The sequence below is a fragment of the Hemitrygon akajei genome, chromosome 5 (assembly GCF_048418815.1).
Source record: "Hemitrygon akajei chromosome 5, sHemAka1.3, whole genome shotgun sequence".
NCBI lineage: Eukaryota > Metazoa > Chordata > Chondrichthyes > Myliobatiformes > Dasyatidae > Hemitrygon > Hemitrygon akajei.
Window position 1 is genome coordinate 150,138,867 of NC_133128.1, and position 21,014 is coordinate 150,159,880.

Consider the following 21,014-nt stretch of genomic DNA (forward strand, 5'->3'; position numbering starts at 1 on the left):
TTATGCTGCCCTTTCAAATTGTTCCAAATTGAAAAAGGAAATTGTAGAATTGTGTTTGTAAAGTTTTTGGAATAATGAAAATAGTCATAGTGGGGTAGAAATCAGCCAACCATGCTAATCCACCTGCTCTTCAGAATCTCCTGAGCATTGTGTATAAACTAACATTATTAGTCTTCCTAAAATGCATAACCACACATTTTTCAAGATTAAATTCTATCTGGTGTTTAACTGTCCATTTCACCAACTGTCCAATTTCAATCTGTGTGCAGTCTAGAATTTATTTTACATTTACCTGACTGCCGTCTGTCAAGACATTAGTACATACCATTTTATAGTCTTTTTAGCATATTACTTTGTTTTATGAGCTATTATGATCTTTCTTATGGAAAAAATATGTGCATTAGAACATTTCGTAAAACAAGGAAATAACTTGAATGAAATGTTATTTTACAAGCTGCATGGAATGTTGCTGCTATCCACACATAAAATGGAAATTGCTGGGTAATTTTCCCATTTGACAGGCTTGGAGATGGCACTGCTCAAAGTGACTGCAATCTATTTTACAGAAAGCTTACTGTTCCTTTGGAAGGATCTTTTGAAATGGGCTTTATAAATAGATTTAGTTTGCTTTGATGTTTGCTACTTGAAAATGCACTGTAAGTTCTCATGGTCAAATGACACACTGGATTGACCTTGAAAGAAACATTTCAATTGCATGTGGGCGTTTCTTTCAGTTATCACAAACATATTGAATACTATTCTTGTTGTTATTATTATTATCATTATTATGTTAATTAATATTGTCTTTAAAAATCTCCTTCTTCTCTTGGAAGTACCTAATGGTGCAGTATTACAAGAGAACTTCATAAATGAAATGAAATAATCTGCAGATGTTGGAAATCCGGAATAAAAACAAAAGGCTGAAACACTGCATTCTAGGCAGCATCTGTGGAAAGAGAAGCAGAGTTAATGTTTCATTTCCAGACGCTTAATTAGTTTCATTCATTTTCTGTTTTTATTTGTGAGATATTATTTGGTTACGCAGGAGGAAAATGATAGAAGAAATGCAGTTCCATCAGTGAGTAGGGGTGTTCAAGAAAAATGGTGTGGCCAATAAATTCAGCTGATTATTTGAAAATGACAAAGAAAGTTGGACTATTATAGTAACAGTTAGAAGTAAATCAATATAGGGCAGGATTTTGATGATAAATTGAAAAAGGCTGAGAATACATCCTTAGATAATGATGTCAGCATAGGACAAGTTGATGATAATTCTGACATTGTGACTAGATTACTGGTGATTAGCTCCTGATAACCTTGTTATATTAGGATTTTGGTAATATTTAAATAATGCATAAAAATTACAATTTAAAAAAACTTTAGAATACAATAGATTCCAATTAATAGGGACATATTGGGCCCAGCACATTTTGGCTCAGTTAAGCAGCTGCCGTAGTTAGCCAAAGTTTCATTGAAATATGAGGGGTGATTGATAAGTTTGTGGCCTAAATAGAAGGAGTCAATTTTAGAAAACCTAGCACATTTATGTTTCAACATAGTCCCCTCCTACATTTACACATTTAGTCCAGCAGTCGTGGTGCATATGGATCTTGGACCTCCAGAAAGTGTCTACAGCATGGGTGATTGATAAGTTCATGGCCTAAGGTAGAAGGAGATGAGTTATACAGCTCCTGTTACATGCACATGCAGTTCATGCGGAAAGTTTGAAGTTAATAATTTATCTCTTCCTACCTTAGGCCATGAACTTATCAATCATCCCTATGAGTTATTAACTTCAAACTTTCCACATAATCACTCAAAGAGTTGACCTGCATGTGCATGTAACGAGAGCTGTACAACTCATCTCCTTTTACCTTAGGCCACGAACTTAGCAATCACCCCTGCTGTGGACACTTTCTGGAGATCCAAGATCCGTATGCTCCATGACCGCTGTGTAAGTGTGACTAAGTGACTAAGTGTGTAAATGTAGGAGGGAACTACGTTGAAAACTAAATGTGCTAGGTTTTCTAAAATTGACTCCTTCTACCTTAGGCCACGAACTTATCAATCACCCCTCGTAGTTAAAAAGGTATAAAAAGACAACCTACCATCAATGGGGAAATTTATTGATTGTATACTGCGTGTTTCTTTGGTTATCTATAAATAAACAAAATCAGCACAGACACCTAGTGCAGATAATGGACTCTCTTCATCCAATGCTTTCAATGATTGTACTTTCCAAATCTTCATTTTCAGTGTAAGATTCAAGATACCATCAGATTCTTCATAGGTCCTAACTTTTTGAAGTGGCGAAATTGTTTCATTTACAATCCCAGCTGTTTCTGTCATCTCCAAGCCTGAATGCTTGAAACTTCTGTCATCTCTTAAGTAAATTGAATCAATTGAATAGATGTACAATTAAAATGGTAGCATTGGTGACAAAAAAAAAAGCTGGATTGTAGTGGATGAAAAATCCCTGGATTGCAATAGTCAATTGAACATTAAGAACTGTTGCCAATGTATAAATGGCAGTTCATTATCATTTGTGAACATCATAAGTTGATAAATCTCCTATAGCATTTTATAGATTCTAATCAAATTGCAGCGCATTCGGAAAACTTAGACGTTGTCATGACAAAATGTAAACAGGCTTCATTAAATGATCTTCTAAGTTATTCAACATCTTTATCACTTGCACAGTTTTTAGTTCAAATTTGCATGGATAGATTTTTAAATCCAACTTTGCAATGCTTTTTTAAAAATCTATTTTCCGCTGTAAGAATAGATGGAGAAGTGAGTCAGATTAAGAAAATCAAGACAGGCGTTAGACAAGGGTGTGTTTTCTCCCCTGATTTGTTTAATGTGTACAGTAAAACAATATTACAAAAAAAAGAGACATCTTGGGAATCAAAGTTGGCGGTGAAAATATCAATAATTTCAGATATGCGGATGACACTGTGTTAATTGCAAGTACAGAGGAAGAACTACAAAACTTAATTAATATAGTTGTTGAAGAAAGTGGAAAAATGGGTCTATCTATAAATTGCAAAAAGACAGAATGTATGGTGATATCCAAAAAAAAGGAGAATCCTATCTGCAGGCTGAGAATAAACGAGGAAGACATAAAACAAGTACAGAACCTTTGCTACTTAGGAAGCTGGGTGATATCAGATGGCAGGTGTGACATGGACATCAAAAGAAGAATAGGGATGGCAAAAGACACCTTTACGAGAATGGGGAGTATACTGACCAACACTAAACTAGGCATGACAACCCGCCTCAGAGTACTGAAATGTTACGTTTATCCAGCTATGTTATATGGCTCAGAATGTTGGACAATATCTAATTGAATTGAAGCATCGGAGATGTGGTGTTTGAGGAGGATGCAAAGAATATTATGGATGAAATGAACACCTAACGAGGATGTCATGAACAGAGCAAGCACAAAAAGAGAAATAATGTATGAGATCATGAAAGGGCAACGTGACTTTATTGGACATGTGATTAGGAAAGAGGAGTCAAAATGCACGGTAATTATGGGAAAGATTGAAGGGAAGAAAGCAAGAGGAAGGCAAAGACAAATGATGATGGAGACAGCAGCCAGAGAACTGGAAATGAATACCAATGAATTGATCCACTTGACCCGAAACAGGAGTGTGTGGGCCATGGCAGTCAAAGCTCAAACTGGGCACGGCACCTGATGATGATGATGATTTTCATGTACTGTTCACCTGATGGTGTTACTGAATCTAAATCCACAGCTTTATATTTTAGGAATGTTTTAAATGAAATAAAAATAAATATACTAATACCTTGGGTAGTTCTGTCTGAAGAAGGAGGCATAAATAGAGAGTAGAATGTAGAACACAGAATTTACTACATGACTAAACTTGTGAGAGTTACTTGAGCAGGTTCCTCCTAAGTTATCCCAACAAAATGAAAATATCTGCACTGTATATTCTACTTTTGAACTGGCTGGGTCTGAGATTTTACATACATTATAACTTCAGCTTGTTAATTATTTAAATTTTGTCTTAGTTAAGACAGTACTAGGAAGGTTTAGTGCTTACTATTTACATTGCGTTATTTGGCAAGCAGAAATTATCTCCAACTTGAAAATCTTTGTGGCGATGCAATTCTTGATCCAACATAGTATAGCGTTATACTCCCAGTGGCCACTCTATTAGATGCAAGAGTGTACTTAATAAAGTAGCCACAGGAATGGAACTCAGCATGGTCCTTTGCTGCTGTAGCCCATCCACTTCAAGATTCGATGTCTTGTTCAATCAGAGATCTCTTTTGCATACTACTGTTGCAACTTGTGATTATTTGGCCTTCTTCTGTTGCCTTCTTGTCAGTTTGAACCAGTCTGGGTGCTCTCCTCTGAACTCTCTCATTAACAAAATGTTTTCACCAACAGACCAGTTGCTCACTGGATGTTGTTTCTGTTTTCCACACTATTCTTTGTAAACCCTAGAGACCGTTGTGTGAAAATCCTAGAGGATCAGCAGTTTCTGAGATTTTTAAACCACCCCATCTGGCACCATCTAGCTATAGTCAGTCACTTAGATCACATTTTGCCCCCATTCTGATGTTTGGTTTGAACAACAACCGACCCTCTTGATACGGCTTTTTATATATTGAGTTGCTGCTAATGATTGGCTTATTTTATAAGACCATAAGATATAGGAGCAGAATTAGGCCATTTAGACAATTGAGTCTGCTCCACCATTTCATCATGTCTGGTCCAGTTTTCCTCTCAGCTCCACACTCCTGCCTTCTCCCCATATCCCTTCAAGCACTGAGAAATCAAGAATCTATCAACCTCTGCTTTAAATATACATAAAGACTTGGCCTTCACTGCTGCCTGTGGTAAAGAATTCCACAGATTCACCTTATGTTCTATGGTTCTCTGGCTAAAGAAATTCCTCCTTATATCCTTTTTTAAAAGGACACACCTCTATTCTGAGGCTGTGTCCTCTAGTCTTAGACTCTCCCACCATAGGAAACATCCTCTCCACAGCAAGTCTATCAAGGCCTTTCACCATTCGATAGGTTTCAATGAGCTCATGCTTCATTCTTCTGAATTCTAGAGAACACAGGCCCCACACCATCTAATGCTCTTCATATGACAAGCCATTCAATCCTGGAATCCTTTTGGTGAACACGAGGAAATCTGCAGATGCTGGAAATTCAAGCAACACACACAAAATTCTGGTGGAATGCAGCAGGCCAGGCAGCATCTATAGGGAGAAGCACTGTCGATGTTTCGGGCCGAGACCCTTCGTCAGGACTCCTGTGAAGCGTCTGACGAAGGGTCTCAGCCTGAAACGTCGACAGTGCTTCTCCCTATGGATGCTGCCTGGCTTGCTGCGTTCCACCAGCATTTTCTGATCATTTTGGTGAACTTCCTTTGAACCCTCTCTAGTTTCAGCACACCCTTTCTAAGATAAAGGGCCCAAAGCTGCTCATAGTACTCTAAGTGAGGCTTTATAAACTCTCACCATTACAGCCTTGCTTTTATATTCTAGTTCTCTCGAAATGAATGCTAACATCACATTTGCCTTCCTCACCACAGACTCAACCTGCAAATTAACCTTTAGGGAATCCTGCACAGGGGTTCCCAAGTCCATTTGCACCTCAGTTTTTTTTAATTATCATTCCATTTAAAAAATAGTCAACCCTTCCCTTTCTTCTACCTTCACTTCCTGACATAGTATTCCATCTGCCATTTATTTGCTCATTCTCCTAATCTGCCTAAATCCTTGAGTAGCCTCTCATTTTCCTCAAAACTACCTGCCCCTCCACCTATCTTCATATCTCTGCAAACTTTGCAACAAAGCCATCAATTCCATCATCCAAATCATTGACATATAACATAAAAAGGATCGGTCCCTACACAGACCCCTGTGGAACTCCACTAGTCACTGGCAGCCAGCCAGAAAAGGCTCCTTTTATTCCCACACTTTGCCTTCTGACAATCAGCAGAAGCATTAACATACTAGAATCTTTCCTGTAATACCATGGGCTCATAGCTTGTTAAACAGCTTCATGTGTGGCTTCTTGTCAAAGGCCTACTGAAAATGCAAGTACACAACGTCAACTAATTCTCCTAACTATCCTGCTTGTTATTTCTTCAAAGAATTCCAACAGATTTGTCAGGCAAGATTTTCCCTTGAGGAAACCATGCTGACCATGACCTATTTTATCATGCCTCTCTAGGTACCCCAAGGACTCATCCTTAATAATCGACTCCAACATCTTCCCAACCACTGAGGTCAAACTAACTGGCCTGTAGATTCCTTTCCTCTAGCCTAATAAAGTGGCCAGAGGGTACTTGCATTAGTTTGATGGTTTCACTGTCACAGAAGTGTCACAAATTGAAATGAATAGGACTAAAGTCACATGTCATTTTTAAGGTAAATCATTTTCCTAGATTCCATACTTCTGTTGTGTGCCTTTTGCTAACAGTGGCATGGGTGGGTGACCACCTCCTTAATTTCCATCAATGTCAGATGCATATAATTGTTGAAAATATCTGTAGGAATCGCCAGATAATGCTCATGCAAAGCCAACCCCCGATCCCCACTATGCAACTTTTTCCATGAACGAAGAGTGAAAACTTTGCGAATCAAACCAGTGTTCTACAATTCCATGCACTGGAAGACAACACAGGAATAATATAATAAATATGTATTTATAAACTGTATGTGTGTGTCTTCTTAACCCATTTTTTTGATTTGAAGAATACAACTCACAATGCTCTAAGCTCATCGTCAGTGATGTAACTACGCTCATCGCGTTTCAGCTCTTGCAACATGAGACTCCTTCACCCAGATGACCGAAGATATTTCAAGCATAGTTCTCTCTGTAGCGATGCATGACTGCAAGAGTTGCACACTCTCTCATCTGGAAGCTCCAGAACCAGAAAATGAGACAAATGGCCAATTAATCTGCTTTTCTTTTGATTATATTGCAGTGGGGAATACTGTCCAGTAAAGCTGAGATGATTTTGTACAACATTTTAAAAAGTTTATCCAAATAAACATATAGGCTAAGAAAATCTGAAAATTGTGGAAGCCAGAGATAAGAAACAAAAGCAGAAATTGCTGGCACCGTCTGTTTAAATAGTAACTAATATTTCAGCTCTAGGACTCTTTGTTAGAACCCCAGTTTGAAACATTAACTATTTCTCTTTCCACATATGTTGCTCCATCAGCTATTTCCAACATTTTCTATTTTATATCAACTTTCAGAAATACTCTCTGAAAGTCAACACCTCAGATAATGCAAGATTCTCAGTTCTGCACTGAACGCTTAACATTCAAAACCAAATCAAGCCGAATGAATCAGATATGTGATGGAAACGAGAGAAAATCTGCAGATGTTGGAAATCCAAGTGACACACACAAAATGCCGGAGGAACTCAACAGGCCAGGCAGTATCTATGGAAAAGAGTACAGTCAATATTTTGGGCCGAGGCCTTTCAGCAGGATGGTATATGTGAGAGCTGAGTTAACCTGACTTATTCATTAAGTACTACAGCACTGAAGCCTAAATTTCAGATTATGAGATCAGCTTTAGTGAGGCCAGCTGTCCCTAGCATAGAGAACTACAGCACAGAAAAAGGCCTTCAGCCAATCCAGTCCATGCTGAACAATTATTCTGTCTAGTTCCATCCACCTGCACCTGGACCACAGCCCTTCGTACCCCTTCCACCCATGTACTTATCCAAATTTCTCTTGGTCAATTTAACCACCATCTCAGATAGATTGAAAAGACGAGATGTCAGTATCCGAGGCACAAGATGATTTCACTTGCCCCCTGCGATGGTCACCTCTCTCTCTCTGGCACTGAGGCTATGAAGACTGCCCAGGCTGCTGTGCTCCATACCCGCTAATATGATGAACTGATGAGCAAGGCTTGGGGCCTACTCCAGTGTTCAGACCTGAGGACTCAATTTGGTTTGGTCTGTTGTTGTTGGCTTCCGTTGTTTGCTTGATTTGTGTTTTCTTTTCCTTTCTCTTGCACATCGGGTGTTGGTCTTTTTTTTCTTTAATTGGCTTCTTTTTTTGGTTTCTTGCTTTGTGCCTACTGTAAGTAAACACAACTCAAGGTTGTATAACTTATACATTCTTTGGTAATAAATGTACTTTGAATCTTTGAATCTTGAAATGCTAAAAATCGACCACACATCCACCACTTCCACCGGTAGCTCACTCCCCACTCTCACCGCCCTCTGAATAAAAAAGTTCCCCTTCATGGTCCCCTTAAATATTTCACCTTTCACCCTTAACCCCATGACCTCTAGTTCTAGACTCACCCAATCTCAGTGGAAAATCTTGTATACCTCCTTCAAATCTCCCCTCATTCTCCTATGCTCCAGAAATATATTGCCAAAATAAATTCATACTTTTTAGAATCAATTAAATACATCAGTTTCAGTGTATTGGTGAAATAGTTTGTTAAAAATCTGTGCAGGAATGGCATATATGGGATAGTAGCAAGAAATCTACCATTTGAGGGGCAAATTATAAGTGGAAGACACTTACTTAATGGGATTTGGAGTGTGAATTATTTGCTACCCTAATAAAACTAAGGGATTGAGTATTGTTAAGGTCATTTTGTCTTTTGGTAAAATAGAGTAACACATAAATAGGTACTTTATACTATAAATCTCCTGTGTTTCAGGAAATGGATTGCCAAAATAAGTATCTACTTTCTGTTGTGCGTTTATGTGCTATCCCATTGTACTAAAAACAACATGACGCTAGTTCTATTATTGTACAAATTGTTCATTGTAAGACATTATAATCATATCCTGCTACATCTCCATACCGGGAAAATCGCATAAGACAAATGCACTGCAAATATTGCTGACACATTAGTTCCAGCCCACGAGTACGATTGCTTCGAAATATCAGCGGATGAATAAGGTTTCACAGTTACGAGATTACTACATTATATTATGATATATAGGAAAACTGAAAGGCTATAATAGTAACGAGTTCCAGGATTAAATCTCACACGCGGTCTTTAATTAGTTCTGTTCCATAATTGAAGCGACAAAGAAACGGTAATCTTGCAGGATTGATCAACCCCCTTTGCAAGGTGACCGTGAAGAGATATCTAATGAAGAATTACTTCCATCTGCTGCTACCCTTGACCATGAGGTAGCAGCACTGAGAGTTTCTCATAATGGGGGGTGAGTCAACCAGTCAGCAAATTCATCAACTCTCGACAATGCAAAACGTATTTTTGATTGTAATCTAAATGTGTTCTGTCACTTTGCTTTGCATTTGCTGGGTAGGCTGCAAGTATTAGAATGCAGCGTTTATTTCCTCCCCCTCAAAATCGGAAATGAAATGGAAATATGATTGATTATGTGTGGGTGTGTTCTTTTTACAGAGAACACAGCAAACCCCATTCTTTTAAGCTCACGGTATTTATAAACTTTTTTTTAAAAACTCCTGTAGCTTCATGACTGCACTCTGGAAAGTATAAAAACCTGTGGAGTCATGTCAGTTGGCGTCATATCCCAAAATATATTGTGTTTACATTTGGATGAAGTCATAGCAACGAAGACAAGCTTTGTGTTTACTTTGCATATCTGTGATGGAAGCGTATTAAATCTTTATTTATTGTAACAATAGATAATTCCGATTAACGCGTGGAAACACGAGTTTTGCGAATAACAGTTCAATATCACAGGTTACAGCTTCCAACAAACACGTTCCTGCTCTTTTACTGATTGGATTTAATTTAGATAGATTTATTTTCATTGAAAGCCTGGAGAATACAATGTATACCTTGTGCCTTTGTGGACTATTGCCCGCGGCATGAGATAAATGCTAATAATTATCAAATGCTGTGTGCTTGATTCTTTGTTGTAATCAGGGAAAAGGCGAATCTCTGAAAATGATTCTGTGTCTTGTCCCCGTGAACTGCTCTTTCTGGCAGTAAACGATTATCAGCAAAAGTGAAGACGGTAGTAACAAATGTCTTTAAATAGATGAGAGAATTACTGCCGTAGAGAAAGCTGATGACGTGACGCGAAGGATTCCCTTACAAACAAAATCCACATTCATATAAATTACATCAAATTGGGGATTATGAGTTCGATGCCTCATTTACATATCCAATGTTAGTTCAAAATAGATTGCGGGATCTTGCCGTGCGTTTTCCTACATTACACGGGATATTACAGGGAATGCCCATCTGTCCTGTGCGCTAGATCCCATGATTACTTCCAAAAAGAAAAGGGGACATTCTCTGGATTATTGATTTCTCGATTTACATGACAAAATAAATCAGATTTTCTGCTGTGTACAATTTGACTGCCCCTGTCCTATAATGCAACGGTCAATGTCAACTAAACTTCAGTGGCTGTAAAGAATCTGACACCTTACGGCACGGTATAATCTGCTAAAGAAAAGCAAGCTTCTCGATATAGACTTTCGGGAGACCTGAGATCCGACTGGAAACAACCTTTTCAGATTACAAAAGAAAATATGAAAAAAAAATTACAGATGCCGGAAATCTGAAATTTTAAAATTAAAAAACACAGGTATATCCAGCATGTATTTCATATTTGCAACATCTGCAGCATTTTTATTTTTCATCCCTCTCTGGGCGCAGTATGTCCCTTTCCTGGAACTTCTAGGCTCGCGGGCACGCGCAATAGCGGCGGGGTCGGTCCGTCGATGAGGAACATGAACACAAGCCTCAGTAGCAGAGGATCCAGCGCGCTCACGCGCAGCCACTGATGTACTCCTGCCCAACAGACGAGCAAAGGAGACTCGTGGGGCAATTAAAAAGATAAAACAAAGTAGAAGAACATAATTTTCCACTGAACCCTCGGCAAAAGGGCAGTTCTCTGGCAGTCGGTCCTGACTTGTTTTTTTTTTTTGCTTTCATGCATACACATACACGTGAAATAAAAGGAGCTCAATGAACTCGCGGCTTATTGCAGAGAGAGGAGCAGCAAGTGGAGCCCGGTGAGAGGTGAGTGGGATGGGGGGGCGGTGGAGGTTGCAAATGCTTTTTTTTCTGTCATTGAGACTTTACGTTGTGGCTTGTTCGTTCAGTGTGGCGGCCGTGGAAGTGACCGAGAGTGGACGAGTTGTCCCTGTCCCTGGGCCTGTGGGGAAGCGGTGGCGGGAGGAGCAGCCCGCTCGCGGCGCCCGGCTCGGTGCCCCGCGAGCCTCCCGATGCCCCGTCCCCCGCGGGGTGCGCTCGCGCCCAGCCCGATGCCCCGTCCCCCGCGGGGTGCGCTCGCGCCCAGCCCGTTCGGTCTGCCCCGTCTCCCCTGTCCTGCACGGTGCCCATTCACCCGCACCTTCACTGCTTCCTCCTCGCCCCGCTTTTATGACATTTTCTATTTCTCTTTTTTAAAAATAATAAACCGGCTCAACGCAAAGATGCGGAAACCCTGAGCGTTGCGTGCTCGGAGCGAGTAGGCAAATTGTGTGTAATCCGAACATGATCCAAAGTTACTATTATTACGGTTATTTTATTTGGAAGCGAGAGGCAGATGGTTGCAGTAAGCCCGTTTGCCTTTCTGTGGTCCAGTTTTCTTCTTAAATAGCCGAGTAAATGGGGCGATGGGCGTAGAGATGTGTGATGATGATGCCCCAACCGTGCTGAGGTTAGACGCCGTGGGCTTCTCCTGACTCCCCGCGCCTTGAGTTCAGCACCGACGCTCGGCTGACGATGTTCAGCAGATCAGCGAGGAGTTGTTTCCGCTAGAATTGTTAGAACTGAAACTTGAGTTTTAAGGTTGCCGAAACTGTTTCAAATTCAGTTGCAACACAGAACAAGCCAGTTTGAGGTTAGAGATGCCTGTGCGGCCTCTTCCAGGTAGGGTTGCCGATGTTTAATGGATTTGTTGACTATTTTCCCCCCGCCTGTGTTTAACATACAAATTGCATTTGTAGAGTTTGTGTACCCTCAGTTCCAATTTTAAAAACGCAACTCCTAATTAATTTCCCTAACGTACTCAAGCCTGTTCTATTGGGTGCAACTTGTCTAAATTAGAATTAATGAGATGCTACTTGTCTAACATCAGTAATTTCTGGTGATGTCATTATTGGCTTTTGATTAACAGTGGCCTCTTGTAGTATTCAGTGGGAAAAAGTGTTATGAAGATTAATCATAATGTCACAGTATCCTTTTATTGATAAATATCACACACTAATTTGGCTGTGGTATTTTAAGAATTACCTAATTAAGTGTAGTCTGTGATAGTTTACAAAGGTTTGTTTTGCACTTTGTTTGTGGAACTAATATGTTTTTGTAAATTAAGATTCATAATAGAAACCTTATGCTGGTCAGATGATGAAATGTCTCTTTCCAGTTATTCATATCCTGCAATTCCCAGGTCACATTCGCTAAGTTAAATCCAGCTACTGTCAAATTCATCACCTATACTAGCATGTTCACTGTTTATCAATAGTCCTTTTCCTACCCTGGCCTACTATATGCTACAAAATGGAATTTTCTACAATATTTTACTTAAAAATGCTCCTTTCCAAGTTATTAATTTCAAAGTATTGAGCAAGCTAGGAACATTGTTTATAAAAATAGAATAAAAGGAAATAACATTGTGGTTGCCTATCTAATTTATGGGAAGCATGACCTTTTTCTTTAATAGCTTTTGTGCCACTGGCATTTAAACTGTCAGTTGAGTACTTTCATTAGCTAGTGGCCTTGTGTTACTGGGACGGTTTTGATCTTGTGATTTACATTAATATTTTGTGACATTGCTTTGTATTTATTTGTCTCATGTGGAAATGAAGAGATTTAAACCAAATTGCAAACGTGTATGCATGAATTACTGGTGGAGTATGTAGCCATGTATCAAAACTGAGATCTTAAAGTCTAATATTTTACTCACTTTGCATGGCTGTGTGTATTTCACACCTAGGAGACATCCGTTTCTGCTGATTCACCCACTGAATATAAGACTATGAAAGCTATTGTTGGCTTGGCATTCGGACAAGTGCTCCTGATACCAAATGGAGCCATGCCATATCAAAACCAGGACAGGAGGGAAGGACCTGATGTAGGGTCTTGACCTGAAAAGTTGCCTGTTTATTTATCTCCATAGATGCTGCCTAACCTGCTGAGTTCCTCCAGCATTTTTTGTGTGTGAATCTCTAGTTTTCAAGCATCTGAACAATCTTGTGCGTTTGTGTTAAAACTTTCAACCTTGTCACTCAGCTTGTATGAAAAGGGACATAAGAAATCCAGTTTTTTAATCTCTTAAAATAACTTTATAGAAAATTCGTAGTTTATTATTTGCTTTAATTTTTAAATATTTGGTTATTTTTGTCAGTGAATGAAATGGAAATATTTATTTTATTACAATCTCTCATTCTCCGTGCATTCCTTGTTACTTAACTTGTACCACAAGTCACTAAGACTGATAGAAAATTTAAATACTAGAATACATTAACCCTAATACCACGGTTGCTCCTCCCCCATCGCACTCCAGTGATTTAAAACAAAAGACTTTGAGTTCATTTATTAAGTTTATGACATCGTGCTTATCTCATCAGATGTGTAAAGGTTTTGATTGGGATCTTAAAACAAAATGCAAAATCTGTAGGGGAGGAAATGGGGCATGTCATTTTCAACTTGATCCAGACAAATGTTATTAGGAGCTGACATGCACTAGTCTTTATGCCTCTGTATACTTAAAGCTCCAGTTTCTGCACAGATGCTTTATGGACTCACTGGTGCAATGAAGCAACGTCCTACCACTAGGGATTAATTTATAGATAAATTTCCATATTAGATTTTATTTTTTAGTATTCCTGTGAAATATCTTGGAACTTTTTGTAGATTTTAAGGAACTATAGATATGCTTTTGTAAATGTATTTGCGAGTATACAAACACATTTTTGATTTCCTGCAAATAGCCAACCAGGCCCATATAATACAACTTGATTACTTTTACATTTTTACAATCTACACTTTTAATGTTTGTTTCCTCCTTTACCATTCCACGGTGATGAGCATTACTGCTGAGTGGAGTACTGATGGGCATTGGTGGCCCAGGTGGCACTTGCTTGCCTTTACTTGTGCACACAAGGAACGAGTTGATCTTCAGGTTCTTTACCACCTTATTGGTAAAAGCTGAAATGAGTACTTCACCTTGAAGTTGTGAGCAGAACCACTGGCCTTGGCATTCAGTACTGTGACTGAATGAATTGGTAATGTTCTATGATTGCTTGTCACATCATTGTTGGAGATCAACCTTGTGTGAGAAATGTAAAATGGTCTAAATATGAGGTGATCCTTGGTGAACAAATCCATGCAACTTAGTTAGGAAAGAAACAATTAAATACAGTGGCATGCAAAAGTTTGGGCACCCCGGTCAAGATTTCTGTTACTGTGAATAGTTAAGTGAGTAGAAGATGAACTGATCTCCAAAAGTCATAAAGTTAAAGATGAAACATTCTTTTCAACATTTTAAGAAGACTAGTGTATTATTTTTGTTTTGTACAATTTTAGTGAAAAAAGGAAAGGAGCACCATGCAAAAGTTTGGGCACCCCAAGAGATTTGAGTTATCAGATAATTTTCACCAAGGTCTCAGACCTGAATTAGCTTGTTAGGGCTACGGCTTGTTCACAGTCATCATTAGGAAAGACCAGGTGATGCAAATTTCAAAGCTTTATAAATACCCTGACTCCTCAAACCTTGTCCCAACAATCAGCAGCCATGGGCTCCTCTAAGCAGAAGCGAGCACTCTGAAAATTAAAATAAATGATGCCCACAAAGCAGGAGAAGGCTATAAGAAGATAGCAAAGCGTTTTCAGGTAGCCATTTCCTCAGTTCACAATGAAATTAAGAAATGGCAGTTAACAGGAACTGTGGATGTCAAGTTGAGGTCTGGAAGACTAAGAAAACTTTCTGAGAGAACTGCTCGTAGGATTGCTAGAAAGGCAAATCAAAACCCCTGTTTGACTGTAAAAGACCTTCAGGAAGATTTAGCAGACTCTGGCGTGATGGTGCACTGTTCTACTGTGCAGCGACACCTGCACAAATATGACCTTCATGGAAGAGTCATCAGAAGAAAATCTTTCTCGTATCCTCACCACAAAATTCAGCGTCAGTAGTTTGCAAAGGAACATCTAAGCAGGCCTGATGCATTTTAGAAACAAGTCCTGTGGACTGATGAAGTTAAAATAGAACTTTTTGGCTGCAATGAGCAAAGCTGTGTTTGGAGAAAAAAGGGTGCAGAATTTCATGAAGGAAAACACGTCTCCAACTTAAGCAGGTGGATGGGTCATGCTTTGGGCTTGTGTTGCAGCCAGTGGCACGGGGAACATTTCAATGGTAGAGGGAAGAATGAATTCAATTAAATACCAGCGAATTCTGGAAACAAACATCACACCGTCTGTTTTTTAAAAAAAGCTCTAAAGATGAAAAGAGGACACACACAGGATAATGATCCTAAACACACCTCAAAATCCACAATGGACTACCTCAAGAGGCGCAAGCTGAAGGTTTTGCCATGACCCTCAGTCCCCTGACCTAAACATCATTGAAATTCTGTGGATAGACCTCAAAAGAGTAGTGCATGCAAGACGGCCCAAGAATCTCACAGAGCTAGAAGCCCATTGCAAGGAAGAATGGGTGAAAATCCTCCAAACAAGAATTGAAAGACTCTTAGCAGGCTACAGAAGGCGTTTACAAGCTGTGATACTTGTCAAAGGGGGTGTTACTAAGTACTGACCATGCAGGGTGCCCAAACTTTTGCTTCAGGTCCTTTTCTTTTTTTGTTATTTTGAAACTGTAAAAGATAGAAATAGAAAAGTAATCTTAAAATGTTAAATGTGTCATCTTTAACTTTATGCCTTTTGGAAATCAGGTCATCTTTTACTTAGCTATTCACAGTAACAGAAATTTTGACCAAGGTGCCCAAACTTTTGCATACCACTGTATACTTGCTGCTTTTTAAATTAATTTGTGGTATGATCTAAATTATGGCATGTTTGGGGTTACAAATGAGTTTATTTTTTAGTTTCCATTTTACTTTTTAAATTGTAATATATTATTCCCTTTGACACTTTTGATTCTTAGTGTTCACTTTGTGATCATTCTTTAAGATTTCAAAAAAAGTGAATAAAGCATGATAGTACGTTTGACATGACAATTTCAAAACTGCAGCAGCCTTTTTAATTGTCTGCTTTGTGCATGTACACGGCTGGTGAGCTGATTTCATTAACATTGTGTATGTTAGCTTTATGTATGTTGCAGAACTAGTCTTGCTAGGATGCCCCTTACAGATACTGCACAATTAACTTAACTATAATGTGCTTTATTCATATCGCAGAACTGCCTTGGCTCTGATCTGTCTTATGCATACCTGTAGCGGTAGAAGAATAGAAATCTTTAAGGAATGGTGAAATCTTTAAGGAATGGTGATTCAACCGGGCACTTAAACTCAGTTGTTCTTGGCAAGGGGATAAAGGGAAAAATAGAGATTAATTTAAGCATGTAGCAGCATTCTTCTTGGACTAAGGAAATTTTGTTTTAAAAATACAAAAACAGTTCCATCAATATGGTTGTAACCCTTTTGTGCAGTGTCTCTGTACATAGAGCATGAAATACACATGACAACTATTGAATTGTTTTAGGCTCTTAAGATGTTTTGCAAAAACACTTGTGTACCTAAAAATGAGACATGAACACACAATTTATCCAATACATTTGGATGGAAGTTTGAGTCAAGGTGCAAGAGCTGTTTCTCCAGTCTTGTCATCTTTATTATTGACTGACTAGAATTCTAACCATTAGGCTTTTTTTGTATTATATGCCCATGACTTGTATCATTAACATATGAATAACTGTTTATTTGCTGCACTACTTTAGTAAAAGGATGTTGCTACTTTTGAAACATATCAAAAACAAATTAAGTAGTCTTGACCAAACGTACGAATAGTTAACATATTAGACAGATTGAAAAGTTTAGGACATGTAACGATGCTAAAAGAAATTGTCTTTCTGAAGGTATTTTGGCTTTTTTTTTGCTCTGCCTATATTTGTTTCCCTTGTGTCTAATTCTTTAGAATTCGGATGTTTATCTGTAGTAATTTATATTACTCCATTTGTAGGTTGCATATTACAATGCATAATCTTAAATGGGGGGGGAATCTTTTACTGTGGTTGTCAACTTCATGTTTTTGTAGTTGGGAAGTAGTTGCTTTTTAAAGCAATGGTGTTTTAAGCAGGTAGTTTGGTGATGAATGGCAGTGAAATTATCGAATCAAGCTTGATGCCCACAAACAACTGAGCTTGATTTAATCCACGATGTAGGTTATTTTCCACTGACTATATCTTTGGGATAAACTACCCTGCTTTTAGTGGAAGAAGTTGCTGCGGTTTCTTCCTCCTCCAGTCTTCTGGGAAAATTGATTATATTTGTTGTGAGTCATCTCTGATCAGTTTGTTCAAGCAAATTCTGTGAACAGATTGCATGCAAGTAAAAATGAAAACCTTTTCTGATGCTAGAAATCTGAACTGATCAACAGAAAATGCTGGAAACACTGTTCAGATCAGACAGTTTCTGTGGAAAGAGAAATAGTTAAAATTTCAGGTTGATGTGTCTGTCTAACCTGGGAAAGAGACAGGTTATCTTAAACTGCAGAGGAGCTGGTGAATAGAACAAAGGGGAACCTGAGATTAGGTTGAGGGCTAAATTGACAACTACTGGGTAATTATGTTTTGACTGTATATGTATGCTAATAGCAAGACAGTGATTTATGTTCAGGCTGTACCAAATGGGAGAGAACAATGAAGTCAATGTCATAGTTGGATGACTTGCAACAGAAATGGCCAGTTCTAGCACAGATAGAAAATGAATTACTGGAAGATGGAGAATGCGATACTGAGTGTGGTAGAGAGTAGTGGTCCCAGAAAGAAGATGGAGTTACTGGTGACAAGTCAGGATCTGTTGGCCCCACTACACTCTTCTCAACCACTGGGGCACATGTCTACCCTGTTTCTAGTGTCTGGTCCAAAAGCATTAGGATTTTAAGGTTCACGGTGTCCAAGCAGAGAATCTCCAAACTAGACTTCGGCCTCTGTAAACACCAGACTGATGAGGCAAAATGGAACTTATGATCATTGCTTCAGCTTTCCCATCCACCTGTGTTCACTTACTGACTTTATAAAGGTATATAACTTCATGAGAGGCATTGACGAGGTGGATGGCTATAGTCTTTTCCCCAGGATAGAAGATTAGGGTGAGGGGGAAAGATTTAAGGGGGGCCCAAGAGGCAACTTCAAACAAAATGTATTGAAGTGGTGTTCCTCATGCTTGCATTGTTTAATGGTGCAGGAAGATGCAGATAGATTGGTGGGGTGGGCCATAGAATAAAAGTAACAGGCAACAGGAAGCTCGGGGTTCTAATCTTTTTGCAACTGGCATGTTTAGTTGGGTGAAAGTGTGCTGACGGTGCCATGTGTTGAGTCCCACAGAATCCTAAAAACCTGCTTCAGATCCAATCATATTATCTTGTCAAATGGCAGACCGGGTGCAAGGACTGGCGTGACCTTGTACAATGTAACTGATGGACCAGAACATGGTCTGTCCATGAAACTGCTGAGAGGATCATTTGATACCCAGAAAGCCAAAGCCATGAGCTCTGTCATCAAAGCTGACAATTGTTTTTTTTTAAAAAAGCTTTTGAATGCTCTTGGCATTCAAAAATATTAACTGTTTAAATAATTAACATTTTTAAAGTAATTTCAAAAGTAATTTTTTAATCAATTTAAATGACTAAAATACTAATGCAAATGTTGGGAATTAGAACTGTAACTGGTTTTTACTATTCTTGCTGCCGTTCCCATGCGTAAGTGACTGGATCCCTTGCCAGGTTTAATCTAGTGTAGGTTTTATGGTCAAATTCCTTGGCTGACATGCTGGGGAATTCATACAGGACCAAGTCCAGCAATAGCACAGTTAGGTAATAGGCAGTAGAATCTTACTTCTGCTTGATCTCCTTGTACTTACAAGGCTAAATGCCGGGATTTCTGCAAATCCGTTTTCATTTTATGGAAAAGAAGATCAAGTTACTTCTGAAATAATGTCCATCTATGTACGCCAATACAGATATTTGAAAATAATAGATGTTAATGTGAGTCCTTGAAATAGACATACAATGTTATGTTTTATTTTCACCAGGCTAGTGCACAATGAAGTCCTTTCCTGAATGATGAGTAGATTTATAATACTTTGTGGCAAATAAAATAACTTTCTTAGTGATAATTTGTTCTTCTGCTGTGTACTTTCAATTGCATTCATTTAATGTCTGAAAACTTTCTCAGTGAAATTTTATCAGAGGAGTTTGAGAGACATTAAGCCTGGTTAGGTATAGCCGCAAAGTAATTTACTTTGCCACTACATTCTTGGCATTCAATCCAAACTGAATAACTACCATCAGCTGGACTTCATAAGCTGAGTTTTTAACATCGATGTATAATCATTTTAAATTCACAAGTTGGGCATAGTCTACCTGAGCTGTTGATTTTCTTGTACAATGTAAAGTGAAATAGGTTCCTAATATAGAAAATGACTGCCACACAGTTTTGTTTTTTTTGGAGAGTCAGCAATGCAATTTTGAAACACAAGCTTCATTTGGAGACAAAATCACAGTGAAGATGATGGCTGGGTCATTTTAATTTGTGCTTTAAAATGACCAAGCTCTTTATTTTCCCTTTTGTAGTATCATGCCATTTTTGAAACGGGCTCAATGTTCTAACCTTGGGCAATCTTCCTGGCAGGTCTTTGTGACCCAATTTGGATATACCTTTGTCTCATTGTTTTATGTAAGTTTTTTTTTACAAAAGGTGCAGTTAAGATAGCAAAGAAGAAACTGGGTTTTTGACTTTTCCCAACTATTGTACCAATAGGTTGTGTAGTAATACACAATCTTGAATTTTGGTTCTTGTTTGCATTTTTTTAGTTTTGAGCTGTAATGTCACAGTGTTATTAAAGTGCACCTAAAATCTGTTTCACAACTATGGAGATAACTGGACAAATATAGTTCAAGATAAGTAAAGGACAGATACATTGCAAGTTGGGGTCAAACTTTTCACATAGAGAACAGGAGTGCATTTCAGTCACTAAGCAGTTTTATATTTTTGGAGAATTTTACAGGGTAAAAGTAGCAATTGAGAAAAGATCCTTGCTTCTGCAGTGAGCTTGGCCGCTAGATTGTTTTAAAGCTTGGACAGTATATTGTAAAAGCAGTAGTTGATCTGGTTTTAGAGATAAATATTGAACAAATCAGAGCAACTGTCTTGCTCTTCAAAGAGTATTGTGACATTTATGTTTACCCACAGTGGCAAATTAACCAACCAACTGGTCCATTTCTGGGAGGAAACTGGAGCACCCAGAGAAAATCAGCACAGTCACAGGGAGAATGTGTCCACTCCACATAGATGGCTGAGGCCAGGATTGAACCCAGGTATCTGATGCTGTGAGGCAACAGCACTACTAACTGCACCACTGTGCTATCCATGTATAGATGGCTTTCCAATTATCACATTTTGGCCTGTGTGCAAAAATATCAGTTATTATTAGAAACAAGAGAAAATCTGCAGATGCTGGAAATCCAAGCAACACATTCAAAAAATGCTGGAGGAACTCAGCAAGCCAGGTAGCATCTATGGAAAAGAGTACAGTCGACATTTTAGGCTAAAACCCTTCATCAGGACTGGAAAGGGTCTTGGCCAGAAATGTTGACTGTACATTTTTCTATAGATGCTGCCTGGCTTACTGAGTTCTTCCAGCATTTTTGTGAGTTACTATTAGAGAGCTGACGTAAAAGTCACCCTTTTCAGGTTGTTATTATCATGCTTCAAAATCTTTCTTTTTTCTTTCAATAGGGATGTTGGGGGGAGGGGTTAAGGGGAGGGGGGATGGGTAACACATATTTTCTTTTTCACACACTTTTATTCTGTAACTATTTGAAAAAACAATAAAAAAAATTTAAGAAAA

General features: G+C 38.6%; 1 protein-coding gene across 4 annotated transcripts in view; it reads left to right on the top strand.

Moving 5' to 3' along the window:
- The first annotated feature begins 10,710 nt into the window (after positions 1-10,710).
- Positions 10,711-21,014, top strand: part of dgkg (diacylglycerol kinase, gamma) — a 517,080-nt gene continuing 506,776 nt past the window's right edge. For 2 of the 4 annotated variants that reach the window (XM_073046861.1, XM_073046859.1), the window contains exon 1: positions 10,712-11,004. The gene's annotated coding sequence lies outside the window, so the exon portion shown is untranslated. Of the gene's footprint in view, positions 11,005-11,626; positions 11,860-21,014 lie in introns of those variants that run through there. The other 2 variants (XM_073046856.1, XM_073046858.1) reach the window with 2 other exon arrangements.